Genomic DNA, 20089 nt, shown 5'->3' on the forward strand with positions numbered 1-20089 from the left:
TGTGAATGGATAACTTCTAAAGCAAACAACATGTAAAAACAGAAACAGCTAGAGATCAAGGACTTAGCATTAGGGAATCAGCACAGTTGGTTTCCACCGTTCTCTCAAAAACCCAAGTACTCTTATGCATTTGGTGACACTTGTTACAGTGTGCTCTGGATTTACAACATGTATCCTGGTTTTACTCTTTTTAATGTTTGTCAGTTTTTCTGTACACCAGAACTTCAGGTGGAAGACATTTCTTGAGAGTCTGCTGTTTCTTGAGCCTTATCTGTCTCGTAGCAGTTCTGTTTGTCCTGGGGTTATGAGCTGTAACACGTTAATCCTGCTCCGTGAAGTCCTTGCCTGCACACAGCCTACAGCTAAACAAATGCTGCTGCTCCACTGATGTTGCTATGCTGATGGAGTGTCGCAGTGTAGACTATTCCAGCCCCCATACCAGCTGTCGACTTGGTATATATGAGAGGATGTGCAGAGAGTCTCTCTTGCCCTTTACAATCCAGTATGGTTAACGTTACATATCTGTGGGTTCTGCATCCGTGGATATAGCAGGCTGACTGTACTACACCATTTTATAGAAGGCACTTGCGTATTTGCAGATTTTGATACCCACAGAGGTCCTAAAACCCAGTCCCTGGTGGATACCAAGGGATGGCTGAATATATTTTCAGACTTGTCTGCTAAATAAGTCTTTTCAGCATAGCTTAGTCTAGTTACTATTTAATATCTCCAATTACAAGCAAATGTTTTCTTGGAGTATACTTGATTTGCAATATTGTGTTAGTTTCTGGTGTATAGCAAAGGGATTTAGTTATAAGTTTGCATATATATGAGCTTCCCTTGTGGCTCAGCTGGCAAAGAATCTCCTGCACTGCAGGAGACCTGGGTTTGATCCCTGGGTTGGGAAGATCCCCTGGAGAAGGGAAAGGCTACCCACTCCAGTATTCTGACTTGGAGAATTCCATGGACAGTCCATGGGATCACAAAGAGTTGTACATGACTGAGCGACTTTCACACATAGACACACATACACATGCATATATATATATATATTTTTTTTTTAGATTCTTTTCTGTTATAGGTTATTACAAGCTAATGAATACAGTTCCCTGTGCTATATAGTAGTACCTTGTTTATCTATTTTATAGGTAGTAGTGGGTATCTGTTAATCTCATACTTCTAATTTATCCCTTCCCTCTTCCTCTTTGTTAACTGTAAGTTTGTTTTCTGTGTCTGTGAGTCTGTTTCTGTTTTTAATATTTAATTAATTAATTTGGCCGCCTCAGGTCTTAATTGAGGCACGTGGGCTCTCTAGTTGTGGCCTGTGGGTTCAGTAGTTGCAGTGCTTGGGCTTAGTTGCTCTGAGATCTTAGTTCCCAGACTAGGGATCAAACTAACATCCCTTGCATTGCAAGGCAGATTTTTAACCTCTGGACCACCAGGGAAGTTCCTATTTCTGTTTTGTAAATAAATTCATTTGTGTTATTATATAGATTCTACACATAAGTAATTTCATACAATTATCTTTCTCTCTCTGACTTGGTATGATAATCTCTAGGTCCATTCATGTTTCTGCAAATAGCAAAATTTTCATTCTTTTTTATGGTTGAGTAATATTCGTGTGCATATGTGTGTGTGTACACATAGACCACATCTTTATCATCCACTCATCTATTGATGGACATTTAGATTGCTGCTTTGTTTTGGCTATTGTAAATAGTGCTGCTATTAACGTTGGGGTGCATGTATCTTTTCAAATTAGAGTTTTTGTCTTTTCCAAGTATTTGCCCAGGAGTGGAATTGCTGGATTGTATGACAACTCTGTTTTTCATTATTTGAGGAACCTCCATGATGTTTTCCACAATGGCTGCACCAGCTTACATTCTCACCAACAGTTCCCTTTTCTCCACACCCTCTCCAGCATTTGTTATTTGTAGACTTCTTAATGATGGCCATTCTGACCAGTGTGAGGTTTTATCTCACTGTAGTTTTGATTTGCAACTTTTTAATGATTAACGATATGGAGCATGCACCTGCTGGACCTCTCCCTTGCCTTCTTTGGGGCAGTGTCTATTTAGGTCTTATGCACATTTTTTTTTATTAAATTGTTTGTGTTTTTTGATATTGAGTTGTATGAGCTTTTTGTATATATTGGAAATTAAGCCCTTTTTGGTCACATGATATACAAGTGTTTCCTCCCCATCTGTAGGCTGTCTTTTTGTTTTGTTTATGGTTTCCTTTGCTGTGCAAAAGCTTGTAAGTTTCCCATTTGTTTATTTTTGCTTTTATTTCTTTAACCTTGGGAGGCTGATCTAAGAAAATATTGCTACAATTTTTGTCAGAGTGTCTTGCCCATGTTCTCTTCTAGAAATTTTATGTGTCATGTCAATTATAAGCAACTTTGTTAAATTACAGATAGTAGTGCCTGGGCTTCCCTGGTGGCTCAGAAGGTGAAGAATCTGCGGGCAATGCAGGAGATGTGGATTCGATCCCTGGGTCAGGAAGATCCCCTGGAGAAGGGGATGGCTACCCCCGCCAGTATTCTTACATGGACAGAGGAACCTGGTGGGACAGTCCATGGGCTCGCAAAGAGCCGGACACGACTGAGCAATTAACACTACACTACTGCTACAAGCGGTGCCTAGTGGTTAAGCACAGGAGTTTTGGATTTAAATTGGGCCTGCCTGGATTCAAACCCAGATTCCAACGCTTAGTAACTACAACTCAGATTACCTAACCTCTCTGAGGCTTTTCCCTCTTGCAGCATGAGGATATTAATCATGCTTGCATCATACTCCTGTTATGAGGATTAAATGACATAAGGCTTGGTTATTTTCATTATAAAAGTGCTATTTTTTTCCTACTCAATGTGGTATTCCTTTTCTCCATGACAACTTCTAACTCATGTTTTGAAGAAACAGAAGTTGAGGCCATCAGTGGTGAAAGCCAAGATCTTTCCCCAGTTATTTCTGTTCCTGTCATTTCATGAACTTTTTCAATGAGTAGTTTTCTATGTCTGTTATAAAGTAGGTTTTTTAATTTATTTTTTTGGCTGTACCAGCTCTTAGTTGTGGCACACAGGATTTTCAGTCTTCATTGTGGCATGCGGAATCTTAATCTGTAGCATGCGAACTCTTAGTTGCAGCCCGTGGAATCTAGTTCCTTTAGCGGGGATCAAACCTGGGCCCCCTGCATTGAGAGTGTGGATTCTTAGCCATTAGACCACCAGGGAAGTTCCTAAAATAGGTTAGAGGAAAGAAATTCAAGAGAAAGAATTTATTTGCCATCCATGTCCATCATGGATACCTAAAATGTTGCTAAATTTAGAAACAAATTTAGAGGCTTCCCTGGTGGCTCAGATGGTAAAGACAAAACAGCCCACAGACATGCGTGTTTTGAACTCTGACTTGGTTAGCGTGGTGCTGAGTTGCTGTCAGGCAAGCAGGCAAGTCACAGTGCCATTGAAACCTGGTCCTGCTTGATGGTTTTCTTCATTTGGGGTATGGTAGGTAAAAACAGTACTAGACTGGTCATCTCTCAGCAAATCTTGGCATTTATGCCTGGCCCTCCCATCTGTTATCCTTATTGCTAGAATTACTGCTCAAAACTTTCCCTACTCCATGTAGTTCAAGATTGTCACATTTCATAATGATGTCCTCGGTGGTTAGAAAGTCTTCGGTCAGTGAGGAATGAATGCATTCATCAAGTTGTTTCCACATCTGAGTTGTTTGTGGGACTGTCTCCACTTGCTTAACTTTCAGATTCTGACTTTCTCCCTCTCTTTTCCAAGCTTGAACTCAGTAAGTAAAAGCTGAGATATTGTCATTTCCTAAATAACCCAAAGGGAAGATCTGGCCTAATTTAAAAGCCCTCTGACTGCTGCATCAATCTGCCCATGCTCCTCTCCCTAATGGAACTTTAAGGAATAACCATCATTGAATTCAGAACCTCCACGTCATCTTGGATCTCACCAAACAGAGCCTCGACATGGTTCTTTCTTTTTTTTTTCCCGCCTTGTTTGTGGCTCACTGGGTAAAGCTCAGGCCTGGGCTTCATCTGGCTGTTTTCATCTCGCAGAGGCAGTAACTGAATCTCTGACCTCGTCCTGCCTTCAAGGAGTGTTCCAACTCGGGCTGCTATATTAAACCAGTGTAGTTCTCGGTTCTCTTGGAAGGTAGTGTCTCATCTATGGACAGTGAAAGATCCGATGCCAACTCTCAGAAGAGTCAGGGCTGGCACCCCAAGCATCTACTGTTCCTTCCATGCAAAGAGCCATTCTGAGTTTGGCATTCTGAGCAAAGATGGTGTTTTTACCTATTACCACCCTCTCTGTAAATAACCTGAGCAGCTTAAGCATGGTGTAGGGGTTAGTGCTTGCTCTCTGACCTTTGAGGACAGATCTGTTGAAGCCGGTTGCAGTTTGCAGCAGGATCTGTGGCAAATTGGAGCAGGCTGCACGCTCAGCCCCTGCCTGTCCCAGCACCCCGTGGTGTTGTAGTCGATTCTGCTGGCAGCTGCCTTCAGGTGCATCCCAGCTCCCTGCTCGGTCCCCCTAAAGAATTTCCCGTGATGGCGTTTGCTGGGCGTTTGACATCATTGTTGTAAAGGCTCATAGTTTTGGAGCAACTCCTGCTCAAACCTTTCTGGTACCTCGGTGTCATCGGTTTTGGACTTGGGGGTCTGAGGTGTGTCTGGCGTGATTTTAGAAGTGAGAAGAAAGGGTGCTGAGCTCAATGTCACCAAGTTTGGCAGAAATTTGTCCCAAGCTTTAGACCAACATTGGGGATTCCATAAAATCAAGGATAGTACAGAATGAATGAAAGAAAGGAGGAGTAAATATAGAAGAACCTGTTGACCCTTTCCCAGAAAAGTCAGGAACGTGAATTTCAGTGCTTTCGTGGTAACATGTATAAGCCAGGACAAAAGTACAAAAGATATGAGTCTGTTAGGAAGGAGTTAAAAAAAATTCTCAACAGCTTCCCCTACCACCTCTACAAACACAGAGGCCAAGAGAAAATGCACACACACATACACACACTCACATTCCAGCAAAGAACCTGTTTTGCAAGTTTTACTGGTAAAAAGCAGGAAGGGGGTTGCTGGAGAGTCAAGTGAAAAAGCCTTAGGAGTATTCATAGAAGGATTTTTAAAACTAAAGTTTTCAGGGTAATTTTATCCTGCAGAGAGAGGTGCATGGACCACTGTAGGCTTTTCTTCAACTGCTTAAGAGCATTGTTAGACAGGGAGGGGCAGATTAACGGATGCCTATAATTTTGATCATTGTTTTCTGCAAAACAGCTCAGGCTTTGAAAAACGAAGCCATCATTCTTGGCGAGGTTTCTGCCAACAGCACAAATTATACCGTGCAGAGATCCAAAGCCCCTAAAAAGGTTTCATTAATGAACAATTTCGGAGGACTGTTTAAGTCTTCACCCGACAGGTAACGTTGGCCCGCAGGCAGGTGGGGTTAGGGTTTCCGTGGAGATTTATGATGTCATGCTTGAAAGAGCATGTCAAGACAGCCAATTTAACAAGTAGCTACTCAAAAAGTCCTATAGGCTGGAAGTAGCTGTTATGCAAATGACAAAAGAGTTTCGCTGGGAAAAACTGCGAAAGAAAACCGTAGAGACATGGAGGGGGTTTACCTGACAGCTCAGGAGATGACTCCGGAGTCCATTAGAGACGAAAACTTCCAGAAGCTGAATTAGATTTTCTGCTTTAACTGCCGTTTCACCTGTGGAGCTCCAGGTACAGGTAAATCTGGGTTCTGTTTCTTCTGAGTTCTTGCAGAAAATTATCTGGAGACATTGTGAGGTCTGTTTCTCTGCATTGTTCTCTTGGCAGGAAGCACTGAATCAATAAGCATGGCTTTCCCACACCGAATGTTCGAGTGTTCCTGCTTCAGGGGCTGTTTTTTCAGGGCTTTTTATTGAATGAACTGAAATTTTTGAATAGAGCTGAAAAACAAGTGATGCATTATGCTGATTCTGCCCTGTGAATAACGCTATAAAAAATGCCTAGATAAGGGTCAGAAGGACGATCTGGGAATTGAGATATTATGTGTGTTTGTGGATTATTCCCAGATGTTGGTTTCTTGCTCTCGCGCTCTTTTTTTTCCCTTTAACTCTTAGAACAGACCTAAAATTGGGACTGTGTGATTTTTGTATTTTCAGGTTGCAAAATGCCCAAAATACAACCCATGGAATCATATAGAACTTGGTTTATGAACATTATACTTTTTTATTTTTCTTTTTATATTGGAGGATAACTGCTTTACAATGTTGTCTTGTATACTTTTTTTTTTTTAAGTGTGTCTGTATACTTTTCTCACAGGAGCATTTTACAAGACTAGAAAAATATCCTGTTTGAGATATCAGAGTTTCTGGGCTTGAAGGAAGTAGGAATTGTAAATTCTAAGACAGATAAAGTCTTCTGTGGTGGGGGGAATGGTTGATAAAACTAGTTTTTAAAGCGTGCTTTCAGAAGGAAACCTCACTTTGGTGGTATGAGGTTTTCTGTTTGCATCAGTTACTAGCAAGCCTGAGTAAACAGTCTTGCCAGCGATATGGGTGTGATAACAATTGCTGAAGGTAGCAGTGTGTCTGCGAAGTTGACTTAAAGGGGTTAGCTTGGGGGCGTCAGGCTGCCATGTGAATAGTTAGGTACACCAAGCTTAAAAGGCAATGAAAATCATTTATTTTTCTCTTTCATGCACTGCATAAGGTGAAAACACAGCGTTAAGAATAAAGATACCTGTGAAATGGGAATTTGGGCTTTTGAGAGCAAAACTATTTAGGAGCACGTGGACAGGATTTAGCATATTTGAGAAAGCCTCCGAAATTTGGCCATCCAATTATGTGAATTAATGCCAGCATTGATATTCATATTAAATTGTTGGGTGACCACCCCGGTTACTGCAGAAAAGCAATTCGAGTGACAGAAAACTCTGTCCCTAACATCAGAACTCCTGGGTGTTGAATCCATCTCCTTAGGAAAGTAAATTCATGTCCTTAAGCCTCAGTTTTCTCCTCCCTAAGATGGAAGTGATAATCATGGTGTGGTGAGGACAAAATACATGTAGCACAGTTCTCAGAATGCACGCTCCACATATTAGCGATTATTTTTATTTACTACTTCCATGGTCCTGAACTGTTGGTAACAGGGTTTCATCTTTCACTTCATCTTATCACTGTAACAGCCCAGTGAGGTTAGCCCACTCTTTTAATTCCCACTTTACAGATGAAGAACCCGTGGCTGAGAGGGATACTGAAAGATATAACATAAACTGTCCTACATTTCCTGCTATTTTTTTCCCCTCATATTAGAGATCTCTAAAAACAAAACAAAACAAAACAAAAAAAACATTAATGGATTCCCGAAATGACTCCCAGAGGCAACTATTATTTCTGTTGTAAAGTAATTAAAGTACAAAATGTTAAGTGTGTCAAAGGAGCTGGGATATTCGTGTTTTTACATTAATTATATTTGTGACACTTTTTCTAGACAGGCTAGAGAGAAGTGATATAATTTTACTTTTTCCTGTCAGCTGTTGATAGAGCTTCTCCCTTCAAAGACTTACAGGGTTAACTCTTACCTGCTTGCAATGTTTCTGGGCCCTGCAATAAGAGTTGGGTTTTGCAGTTACCTGAGCAAGAAACTAAGTCACCAGGAGGTTGTGGGAACAGCCACAGGGAGCCAGGGTCGGACACACTGTCTTTCCTCTTTTGTATTCTAGACCTTGGCACCTCCCTCCCAGACCAAAACAGTCCATAATTATATTCTACATCCATTGTGTGTCAGAGACAAATATGTTTTTCATTGTGTTATTTTTAACAGCAGGGTTTTTAGCCAGAGAAAACACTCTCTTAGTTCCAGAGTTTTCCTAATGATTTCTCTGATGTTTCCAAGTTGTCCACCTCAGGCTGTTCAGAATTGTTGGGGTTCCTCACTCCCAGAAGAAGGTTCTTAGCAGGAGTGATGGGTAGGGTCATCAAGAGGAATCCTAAAAGCATTCTGATCTCTGAGCTACTGAGGGCGAACTTATTCTGTCCTAGATAATTCACTAAAAGTGGTCATCTGAAAGGCAGCAGACTGTACGGTGCCCAACTCTAGTTTGGGACCCTGGGCAAAGCTCTGATTATCTCAAGGTCAGAATCTGCAGGCAAAGATGGATTTCATTCAAAGTTTTGATTCCAAATATGAACCACTGTGCTGCAGGTTTAAAGTAGAAACCAGTCATGAAATCAGACAGCCACAGGGTGCTGAAATTTCACATAGGTTCGGAGTCACTAAAGAATATTCTAATTTTCTTTTTTTTGACCCACAGACCCTGTTTTAGAAGTCCATTAAGCTTTTTATTGCACTTAATTGATGTATTGCTCAGAGATTATGTGCTGATTCATAAGTAGTGATTGCATCTAGAAACATGTTTTTCACCCAGCAGGGTTTAGTAAAGATTTATTGAATCACAGGGACTGAAGACAGGGATTCAAGGCCCAGGTTGCCTGGATGCAAATCTTGCCTCCATCACTTACTAGTAGCGAGATTTCCTGTTGAAGAACATACCTAGGTCTATGCATATTACAAATAAGATGTAATGTCTGAATTTTAAAAGCCTCTTAGGACAAGGAGTTGTGATCTTTCATTACAGTTGACCCTTGAACAGTGCAAGTATAAAATTCACGTATAACTTTTGATTCTCCCAAAATTTATCTACTACTACTACTAGTTCCAGTTGACTGGAAGCCTTACAGAGGACATAAACAGTTGATTAACACGTTTTATATGTTATATTTATAAGTGTATCTTACAATAAACTGGAGAAAAAAATCCTACAGTGCATGCGTGCTCAGTCGGTTCATTCGTGTCCAACTCTTTGCAGCCCTGTGGACTGTAGACCTCCCAGCTCCTCTGTCCATGGGATTCTCCAGGCAAGAATACTGAAATGGGTTGCCATTTCCTTCCCCAGGGGATCTTCCCATCCCAGGGATCGAACCCACGTCTCCTGTGTCTAATGCATCGGAGGTAGATTCTTTACCCAGTGAGCCACGGGGAAGCCCCACATTTACAGTACACATATGTATTTATTGAAAAAATTCCACATACAAGTGGACAGACCCAGTTCGAACTCAGTTGTTCAGAGGTCAACTGTGTTATAGTTTTCTCTTTTAAAAAAGATTTTGAGAATTGTTTCTTCAGAAAGAAAGGCACTAAAAAAAAAAAAAAAAAAAAGAAAGAAAGGCACTGAAATCTAGCAGTTCAGGATGTAGAACTAGGACTTTCTTTGGGGGAGGCATGCGTGAAGCTCTTCTAAATGAAAAGGAAGATGTTTTCCAGCAGCTACTTAGGCTCAGACCCTGGTCCTTGCTATTCATCAACTTCATTGTCAGAAACACTCCTGTTTTGAACCTGATGGGAAGTTGTTTCCAAAAATCTGTTTATTTTTTTTTTTTTAAAAAGTCATCCTGGAAAATGGCAGCATCCAAAGAGGTGTTACTTTTCTCTTCAATGTGAGTCTGAGAAGGGACCAGCAGGTGGACTGGGCAGGGCCTTCCTGCCTGTCAGTTTTCTTTCTTTAACTTTTTTTAAGCTGGAGAAACATAATTTGGTGGAAGCAAACATTCCTCAGGGACTCGAGCTTAGGATTTTTTTTTTAATGTTTATTTATTTGTGGCTGCTCTAGGTCTTAATTTAGGTACAAGGGCTTCTCTCAAGTTAGGGTTACTCTCTAGTTGGGGCTCCTGGGCTCCGTAGTTGCAGCATATGGGCTTAGTTGCCCCACAGCATGGGGGCCTCCCAGGTGGCAGCCGTGGTCAAGAACCCACTAACCAGTGCAGGCGGTGGAAGAGGCGCGGTCAGGAAGATTGCCGGAGGAGGGCATGGCAACCCACTCTGGTGTTCTTGCCTGGGAAATCTCGTTTACAGAGGAGCCTGGCAGGCCAGAGTCCTTGGAGCTGCAAAGAGTTGGACACAACTTAGCAACTCAACAGCATACCCCAATGCAAAATAAAAAGGTTTTGTTTTTTGTTTTGTTTGTTTTTTTTTTTAAAAAAGAATGGAATTCTGGAGGGTCTTAGGGAGGGACCAGAGAGGAACAAAAGGTGGAGACCTGGATGAGGTTTATCCCAGTGACAGGAAGTTCTGCTGCTTTTGCATCCTTTTATAGGCAGCAGGAACAGTTCTGAACTGCTCCTTTGTGTGAATCACAAGAGTAGATGTAAACTAGTACATGTTTGGAGAAATCCTTTTCTAGAGATCTTACAGAAAGGAGCATGACTTTATGTGATGACATGAATATAGTCTGTCCAAGGTTAAGGGTGCTGCTGCTGCTAAGTCGCTTCAGTCGTGTCCGACTCTGTGCGACCCCATAGACGGCAGCCCACCAGGCTCCCCTGTCCCTGGGATTCTCCAGGCAAGAACACTGGAGTGGGTTGCCATTTCCTTCTCCAATGCATGAAAGTGAAAAGTGAAAGTGAAGTCGCTCAGTCATGTCCGACTCTTAGCAGTGCCATGGACTGCAGCCTACCAGGCTCCTCCATCCGTGGGATTTTCCCAGCAAGAGTACCGGAGTGGGTTGCCGTTGCCTTCTCCAAGGTTAAGGGTAGGTGATAGCTTTTGTGGCCTCTTAGAGCCCTAGAATTCTAGCCTGTGGCTTCCCCTCACACATGATTCTCTTCACTTCCACCCCTTCCCAGTTGCTCAAGATTAAGTAACGGAGGTGAACTTCCCTGGTGGTCTAGTGGTTAAGATTCTGAGCTGCCAATGCATGGTCCGCTTATAGAGGACCACTTTCAATTTCTTCTTTTGGGGAGAGAGAGTGTGTGTGTATGTTTACAGTGGTGAGAAGAATTCCCCCCAAAGTGGTTGGGGAACTAAGATGCCATGTGGCTCATGGCACAGCCAATAAGTAAATATATAAACAAAGAAGTTTGTGTTAAAAACTATTAATCACCAAATTAAAAAACAAAAGAAAATTAATAAAATAGATTGGGCAACAGAAGCGATAATGGATTTCCCACCAGCATTTTCACCAGTGTTCACAAATGCAGATGCTCATGTCAGTCTCCATAAACTCGACGGTGGCGCTGTCCTCCGAGCTGTGGGCCCTCCCTGCCTGCCTGCCCTGCTCTGCACTCTGCTCAGAATCATAGGATGGACAGCCAGGACCCCACTGAGAGGTGCTTTTATTGATCCATAGTGCACACTGTGAACTTTCTAGAAGGGCCTTTCTTTGGCCTTACTACCTACCACTCAGAAGGAAAGTGAGGTGCGGCCACACACACTTTTTGGAATAGCTGAGGAAACAGATTCGGAGGAACCCTTGGTAATTTTCCACCTCTGACATTAAGAATGTTTGTAAACACCCCTGAGAATGTCATATGAACGTCAAATCACAGGAGACATTAGTCAGGTGAATGTGTCTCTGTCATGCAACCTGCTGGTGTAGAGGGACTTTTTTTTCATTGTTCTTTTGAATTTTGCAGCAGGAAAGGTTACATGGGCTTCCTTCACCTTTGTAACTTTATTTGAATCCATTTTCAGGTAAATTTTAAGACTGCAGAAGATAGCCATTCTAGCCAGTTGACTTGTTTTTGTTCAGTCGCTAAGTTGTGCCCTGCTCTTTGCGGCTCCAAGAACTGCAGTACACCAGGCTTCCCTGTCCTTCGCTATCTCCTGGAGTTTGCTCAGACTCGCGTCCATTGAGTCAGTAATGCCATCCAACCATCTTGTTCTCTGTCATCTTTTCTCCTCTTGCCCTCAATCTTTTCCAGCATCAGGGTCTTTTCTAGTAAGTCAGCTCTTTGCATCAGTGTCTTTGCATCAGTACTCTTGGCCAGAGTATTGGAGCTTCAGCTTCAGCATCAGTCCTTCCAATAAATATTCAGGGTTGATTTCCTTTATGGTTGACTGGTTTGATCTCCTTGCTGTCCAAGGGACTTTCAGAGTCTTCTCTAGCACCACAGTTTGAAGGCATCAATTCTTTGGCACTCAGGCCTCTTTATGGTCCAACCCTCAGATCTGTACGTGACTACTGGAAAAACCGCAGCTTTGACTGTATGGACCTTTGTTGGTAAAGTGATGTCTTTGCTTTTTAATATGCTCTCTAGGTTTTTCATAAAGGACCATTTTTAATTTCTTCTTTGGGGAATGTATGTGTGTATTTACAATAGTGAGAAGAGCCCAAACTGATTTAGAGCTAGTCTCTCCTCAGAGCAATTAAAGTAGTGACTCTGTAATCTATTAACTTGACCCTTTTTAATTGCTGTTCCAATTATTTCTCTTTTCTTTTCCTGTTATGAATAGCACTGCTATCACCTTCTGTGTTGCAGTGCAGGTGTCAGTAAATCTGAAGCACAGATTCCTAGATGACAGATTACTAGTTTTCTACTATTCTTTTACAGGGCTTACTCATATTGAAAAGTATTGCCCAACTTTCTCTCAAAAAGACTTATCAATTTATTCTGTCAACATGAGTGCTTGGGAGTCAGTTACGGTACATTCAGATAATACAATTCTCTGCAGTCATGCCAGTAAATGAAATAGACTGGATGTGCAGGTGTGGACGTGTACCCAAGCCATGTTAAGTGAACAATACTATTTATTACATTAAGTAAGCAATATTATTCACGGAGCAATGTAGAGAGTGGGATCCTATTTATTTTTAAAAGGCCTGATCCAAAACCATGTCTATTTTTTGTGTACTTATCTTTCCATTAAACATTTCTAGAATAATATCTATATCAGAAAGAAGGACACATGGGCTGGTAAGGATGGAAGCTTTTATTTTTAACTTCTAGACTTCTCCAATGTTTGTAGTTTTACTGAGGGCATAATACTCCCCTGCAGCCTAGCCCATGTTCTTCTAGAAGCAGGCAGCCATTCCAGGTGGGCTGGGAAGTGACTTTCTCCATCTCATGTGCCAGCCCAGGAGAAGATTTGAACTTTGATGTCATTGTCCCTTGAAGATGGAGGGCTAAGTCTTATTCCCAGCAGACACTTCCCTAAACCATTTTATTCTGGTCATGATTCCACTTTCCTAAATAAATGCTCTTTGGGGTTCTGAACCTCAGGTGTGTTTGGATTAAACATGTTTAAGCTGCCCGAACTTGTCAAACAACAGCACTAAGTTCACCTTCCCTTGATCACGTCATCGTCTGACCCATTATATAAAACATTCATTTCATGTTCGCATGTAAATACTTTACAACCAACCTTCACCCCTTTCCAGTTAGTGGGGATCCTTTTGGGATAAAAGGTGCATAGGCTTTGCTAAGTCTGTAACTACAACTAAGATTCCGTTTCCTCAGTGAGGGTGAAAAAAAAAATCCGTGTTTTAATATCCAGAATATCTAGATTTGAAAAGATTTTTGTTTTACAAGTTGAGAACAGAAGGCATCCTGTCAGAGGTTGCCTTTGAAAAGAAAAGAAGTAACATTTCTTTATGCTCCCAAATCACTGAAGAAAGCTTGAGTTATTATTTTAAACTCCAGTTCCTTTTTAATTCAGATGCCGGGAGTTCATTAAAACCGCAAGTGATGTATTCGTTCCTTTCACACAAATCAGTAGAGATCGCCACTGTAATTATCAGTAGACTTTTCTACCTTTCTCCTTCTCAAAAGCTTCTTTTGAAACTTTACCTTCTTTCCCGGATATATCCTTTTTTGGCTTCTTAAAATATCACAGTTCTGCTGCAAAGTACAAATATTTGCAAAAGGGAATCAGTATAAAATAAGTGCCTCTTAACGTGGTAGTTTGAGAAGAAGTGTATGCCTGGCACTAGTTGGTTAACCTAAGAAATAATGAGGAATTACTGCTTACAGAGAAAAGGGCGGGATAGTGGCTGTGATGTGCAAAACAAGGAAAGCTGTAATTTAAGCAATTCCATTAAAGAGAATATAATTACTGTAGCCTCAGGGTGGTGGCAGGTCACTTTTAAGCCTAATTGAACTTTTTCTGTATCATTAGAGAAATGGAATGAACTTTGGTATCATGGGGTAAATACAAAATTTTCTTCCTCCAAGTTTTAAATACCACTGGCTTTTTAAGACATGTACATCCAAATCTAAAATGCCTTTATCCATGCCAACATAATACAATAAAAAATTTCCCTGTATGTATTCAAACCACTGCAAGTAAGTACATTGTAATGCCCACAATTATTAGATAGCATCTAATGATTAGATAGCATCACCGACTCAATGGACATAAATTTGTACAAACGCCGGGAGATAGTGGAGAACAGAGGAGCCTGCCGTACTACAGTCCGTGGGGTTGCAAAGAGTCAGACACAATTTAGCAACAGAACATCAACAACAATGCTCACAATTACTACTCTATGCTGAAACTTCCACACAAGTTATCTCACAATCTTCTCAAAAACCCTACCAACCTACATATAAACGTCCATGTAAAAAAGGAAACCAAGGCTCAGAAGAATCTCGACAGTTGATTCTCTTTTCTTTAATCTTTATTTTATATTGGAATATGTGGTGGTTTAGTCAGTAGGTTGTGTCCGACTCTTTGAGACCCCATGGACTATAGCCCGCCAGGCTCCTCTGTCCATGGGATTTTCCAGGCAAGAATACTGGAGCAGGCTGCCATTTCCTCCTCCAGGGATCTTCCCCTCCCAGGGAGCCAACCTGGGTTTCCTGCATTGCAGGCGTGTTCTTGTTGTGTTAGTTTCATGTTTATAGCAAAGTGAATCAGTTGTACATATTCCATTTTTTTCAGATTCTTTTCCCATATAGGTTATTACTGAGTATTGAGTAGAGGTCCCTGTGCTATATACACTAGGTCCTTGTTGGTTATCTATTTTATGTTTTTAGATTTTTTTGATGTGGACTATATATAAAATCTTTACTGAGTTTGTTACAGTATTACATCGGTTTTTTGTTTTGCTTTTTTGACCCTGCGGTATGTAGGATCTTAATTCCCCAGCCAGGGATTGCTCCCACACCCCCTTTATTGGAAGGCAAAATCCTAACCACTGGACCACCAGGGAAGTCCCGGTTATCTATTTTATATATAGTAGTGTGTGTATGTTAATCCCAAACTAGTAGTTAATTGTTTAGGCAACTGAACTAGGATTTGAACTCAGCATTTCTGACGCAACCTGCAGCATTTTCCCGGGATTGGGAGGCGTTCTCTATGAAAAGTACTGTTCATTTCATGAGGGTGAATTTCCAAACAGGGAATCATAATCACACAGGGCATGATTTACCTCTTGCCTTTGTAGGCTCACCGCCTCTTTCGCACCTCCTACCTTCTTTGCCATTTCAACATTGCTCTAAAGGGTTGCAGGGAGATCTTGCAGGGTTTGGAGTAAGTAATCCAAGTTTGGCTACTTGTTAGCAGTTTTTCTGAAGACAAACCTGGAGCTGGTGTGTCAGGAATGCACTTAGAAAGCTGTCTTCCTTCTGGCATTAGAGGAAGAAAGCCTCCTACATCCTTCAAATCCCTTCGTTTGAAACCTGCGCTCCGTGTACAGACCTTTAGAACTCACCCCGATGGAAGAACAGTGCCTAGTGGTTCTCAGACACGAACATCCACAAAATGGTGTGGCTCCCAGCCCTTTGCATAATATCCTGCAAACATGCTGTCTCCTGTTGCCAATATTTTTACAAGTGATTGCAAAAGTTCTCACTGGACTAGAAGGGACAAACTGGGCAACTTTCATAGGTAAATTCCTGGTACAGGGCAGAATAAGTATGGGTCCCAGGCACCAGGCCTGGGGCCAGGTTCTCCAGACAGGCCTGGGCAAGGACTTCTACAGATTGTGACAAGCCACCAAAACTTGGTGGAATTAGGAGTTTTTACTTATGAATCAAATTTCTTAAATTAAGACAGTGAAAAAAGTCAGATGATCAGTAAACACTGAGCTCCTTTTTTCCTTTATTATATTTTCTACTGGCACTGTGTCACAGCTGCCCCCATTAAGATGGGGGTACAAATCCCTGAAGTCGTCACAGCCCCCTATTTTCCATCCCCCACCTGTCTCCCTAACCTGCCTGACTGCCACGGTGGATAGCCCCACTGTTTTCATTTTGTGTGTGCTTGTCCCCGTGAGGCACTGGGGAGGTGGGAGGAATCTGGCCTTTGTTGTTGGACAGTCTGAGGTTTGGGAACTGGTTCTGCCAGTTGTTGTGTGGTCTTGGGCAAGTCCCTTAATCTGAGGAAGTTTCTATTTCTGCATCTGTAAGAAAAGGGATAAGACCTCTAGCCCAGCCAGGTGGTGCACAGATCAGAGGCAGAGTGTGAGAAGTACTTACCCCAGTCCTGGCAGGTAGCCGATGTTCAATTCCCAGAAGCAGTAGAAATTGTGAGATGGAAACATCTCCCAAAGCACTTTTTAAAAATATTTGCTTATTTATTTGGCTGCACCCGGTCACAGATGTAGCACACAGGATCTTTATTTGTGGCATGCGGGATCTAGTTCTCTGACCAGGTATTGAACCCCGGGCCCCCCCTGCATTGGGAGGTTGGAGTCTTAACCACTGGACCACCAGGAAAGTTCGCTGACAAAGCATTTTATGAGAATGTCTACCTATCAAAGTCTTAAGTACTCATTGGTTGTTCAAGGTGGGAGGCTGGCTAGGGCCGCCTCACAGAACATCCTGATTTTATGGAGGACTCGAACCTGGGTCCAAGATTACTCTGTTTCTTCCAAGCAAAAGGTCCAGAGCCAGTGACTTTCTGCAACTCTCAAAAAGGCCTTGGAATGTGGTTTTAAGGACTGTGTGAAAGTGCTTCTTGAATTACTAAGTGTGAGAATACTTTGGCCTCCTGAAGTGAAGAGCTGACTCGTTGGAAAAGACCCTGATGCTGGGAAAGATTGAGGGCAGGAGGAGAAGAGGGGAGACCGAGGATGAGATGGTTGGGTAGCATTACAGACTCAATGGGACTCAATGGACATGAGTTTGAGCAAACTCCGGGAGATAGTGAAGGATGGGGAGGCCCGTCACACTGTCGTCCATGGAGTTGTAGAGAGTTGGACACGACTTGGTAACTGGACAGCAGCAGCAAAATAAGGTGGCCTTTCCCTTCTCCAGGGGATCTTAGTTTTGATTAGTATGAAGATCACACAATGACTCAGGATCTTCAGATTTAGAAAGAATGAACTGTTGTCCTGTCATGCATTCATTCATCAGCGTGGATTGAGTCTCTAGGTTGGACCAGTCCTGGGATTATAGCAGTCCTGACAAGGCCACTGCCTTCAGGGAGCTTGGACTTTTAAGGAGGGGGGTGGGCGGGAGAGACAGAGGAGAAAACATAAGAGGGATAATAAATTCAGGTTGAGAAAAAAATGCAAAGGAAATAAAGAGGACTGTGTGTGTGAGGGGATCCCGTCGTGCAGACAGCGGGGCAAGGCCTTGAAGAGGCGCAGTAAGCGGAGGGTCCTTATGACAGGAAGGGCTCTGTTGGTTTGAAGAACCAGCTGACTTGGGAGAGGTGGCTGGGGTCCTTGTCAGCCCAGAGGAGTTTGGGTTTTATTCTCTCTCTGTCTTTTTAAAATATCTGTTTATTTATATTTATTTGGCTGTGTCGGGTCTTAGTTGCGGTGCACAGGCTCTCAAGTTGTGGTGTACAGTCTTAGTTGTCAAGCAGCGTGTGGGATTGTAGTTCACCAACGAGGGATTGAACACCTTGTCCCCTGCATTGGAAGGCAGACTCTTAACCACTGGACCACCAGGAAGTCTCTGGGCTTTATCCCTTGTGTAGCACAAAGGGTTGTAATCAGAAGAGTGTAGAATAGTGTTAGCCTTTGTTCAGGTGTTCTTTTATGCAGAAGTCCCTTGGGGGTGGGGGAGGATTGTAACTAAGCCAGTCTCTCCTCCCTCCATCTCTGGGATGTCTCTAAAGGGGCGTTTTGGCTCCCCACAGCCCCTTATAACCCACAGTTTTGACCCCGGTGCAGGCAGTTAGAGTCTTGAGGGTCTGTGATTTGTCCCCCAGGACCCTTCACCTGGTGTCCAGAAACATGATCCAGTATTCTTGTCATTAACCCAGAGGTCAAAGGCCGGTGCTTCTGTTCTTTTTTAGTCTGTATTTTTCATAATTCTCAACCCTTCCACTGGCCTCACGTACTGTGTGCATGCTTAGATCACTAAACTGTTTCCCCTCGACCACAAAATAATTGTTAAGTCGATGCAGCAACTGTCTGAAACAGGATACATGCGTCATGCGTCCCTGAGTTTGGGTTTTTCCAGTGACCTTGTGATACATCAAACCTTAGCCTTCCCCTCATCTGCTCTTAACTAAAAAAAATCACTTATGTTTCAGTGCAACTCAGTTTTTTTGTTTTGTGATAGTTGATTTGAGGTAAAATATTGTCAACAGTGAGCTTCCTAGGTGGCTCAGTGGTAAAGAATCCCCCTGCCAGGGCAGGCGATATGGGTTCAATCCCTGGACTGGGAAGATCCCCTGGAGAAGGAAATGGCAACCCACTCCAGTATTCTTGCCTGGAAAATTCCATGGGCAGAGGAGCCTGGCGAGCTACTGTTGAAGGGGTTGCAAAAGAGTTGGACGTGACTTTGAGACTTAACAGTTGGCAACCGTGGAAACCACCAGCTCCCCTGTGGAATCCACAAGATGGCACCCAGAGAAGGTTGGCAGAACAATGCAGGGTAGAGCATGTGAGCCCCTCTGGCACCTTTAACACTGGGCATTGTGAACCTTGGGTGTGTTTGTAAAAGTTATGGAAGTGCTGAAAAAGTGAGTAGGTAGCATTCAATGCCTCCTCGTACAGGTAAAGAAACAGCCTTAGAGAGGTGATGTGAGTTGAGTTGACCTCACCCTTTGGGGTATTCAGACTTCTGACTCCAAGTGACCCCTTGCACACCAGCCTGTGTGCTTTGGAGACCATGTTCTGAGAACCAACAGCTGGTGTGGAGGGCGTAGCACAGGTCCTGCCATCTGGAAATCTAAGACGCGTTCTTTGGGTAGTTTTCAACTTCTGGGTGTCGCAGCCTCCCCACCTGTTGATTCTACCCTGGAAGTTCCAGCCTGGTGTGTTGTGAGGCAGATGAGGCCAAAGATGAAGTGTATTCACCTTGACTGCGCTGCGTTGGAGAATGAGGCAGTTTGACCGGCTGCCGAGGTGGATGGAGACCGTTGGCACTTTGAGATTTGGTTCCTGGGGATGGAGACACGATAAATACGTTGTGATGTGAACTGAGACGTGGAAGGGCCTGTGAACGTGCACTGACCACTCCGTCCGACTCAAATCCTCTTTTAAAAAATTAATTAATTGTTGGCTGTGCTGGGTCTTGGTTGCTGTGCGCAGGCTTTCTCTAGTTGCAGAGAGCGGGGGCTGCTCTTCGTTTCGGTGTGCGGGCTTCTTGCAGTGTCTTCTCTGGTTGCAGAGCACAGGCTCTGGGGTGCATGGGCTTCAGTAGTTGTGGCTCACGGGCTTAGTTGCCCCGAGGCATGTGGGTTCTTCCCAGACCAGGGATCTAACCCATGTCCCCTGCATTGGCAGGCAGATTCTTAGTATCTGGGCAATCAGGGAAGTCCTTGAATTTTCTTTAATGAGTGGTGGGCAGGCGGAGCCCATTTGGCCTAGCAAAATATACGTAAAAGAGGCACTATCTGCCCTCCTTTTTGGCGTCCACATCCAGATTTACCTAAACCCCTCCCAGGTGGCATATGCATAGCTATGAAAAACCGGTATTTTCTACCCATGAATCACACTCCAAATCCTGGGCCTCCCTCTGTCAGGGGTGCGGCAGGCCAGCTTCCGGGAAGGGTGGGCTCGGCTGAAGGCCGCGGAGTCCGGAGGGGGCCGGGCCCGCCCGCTGCCGGGGGATCCGCTGGGTAACTGCTGATGTCTGCTTTCGGATCTGGACATGGAGCCATCTGCGTGCCCATCTGTCAAAAGGCCAGACACGGGAGGAGGCTTCCTGAGTTTCTGCTGTCAGGGGCCCTGCCGTGCAGCAGACAAGAACAAGGTACAGAAGTGGCCTGATTCTGGGGTTCGCCGCCCCTCTCTGGGGGTCTGTCCTCTGCTGTGTCATGCCTTCCTGACTTCCTGGGCATCTCACCTGGGGCCTGAGTTCTTCCTGGTCATTTGGTGCTGGGGAAGAGCCAGAGA

The 20089-nt window shown here is 43.3% G+C and overlaps 1 protein-coding gene across 18 annotated transcripts in view; it reads left to right on the plus strand.

Moving 5' to 3' along the window:
* The window catches only part of KIAA1217 (KIAA1217 ortholog), a 440669-nt gene that overhangs the window by 116056 nt on the left and 304524 nt on the right, over window positions 1–20089 (plus strand). The window contains exon 1 of one of the 18 annotated variants that reach the window (XM_043883235.1): window positions 4612–5754. The exons of the other annotated variants lie outside the window; for them this stretch is intronic. The gene's annotated coding sequence lies outside the window, so the exon portion shown is untranslated. Of the gene's footprint in view, window positions 1–4611; window positions 5755–20089 lie in introns of those variants that run through there. 18 annotated transcript variants of the gene reach the window in all.

The sequence above is a fragment of the Cervus elaphus genome, chromosome 23, assembly GCF_910594005.1.
Source record: "Cervus elaphus chromosome 23, mCerEla1.1, whole genome shotgun sequence".
Lineage (NCBI taxonomy): Eukaryota > Metazoa > Chordata > Mammalia > Artiodactyla > Cervidae > Cervus > Cervus elaphus.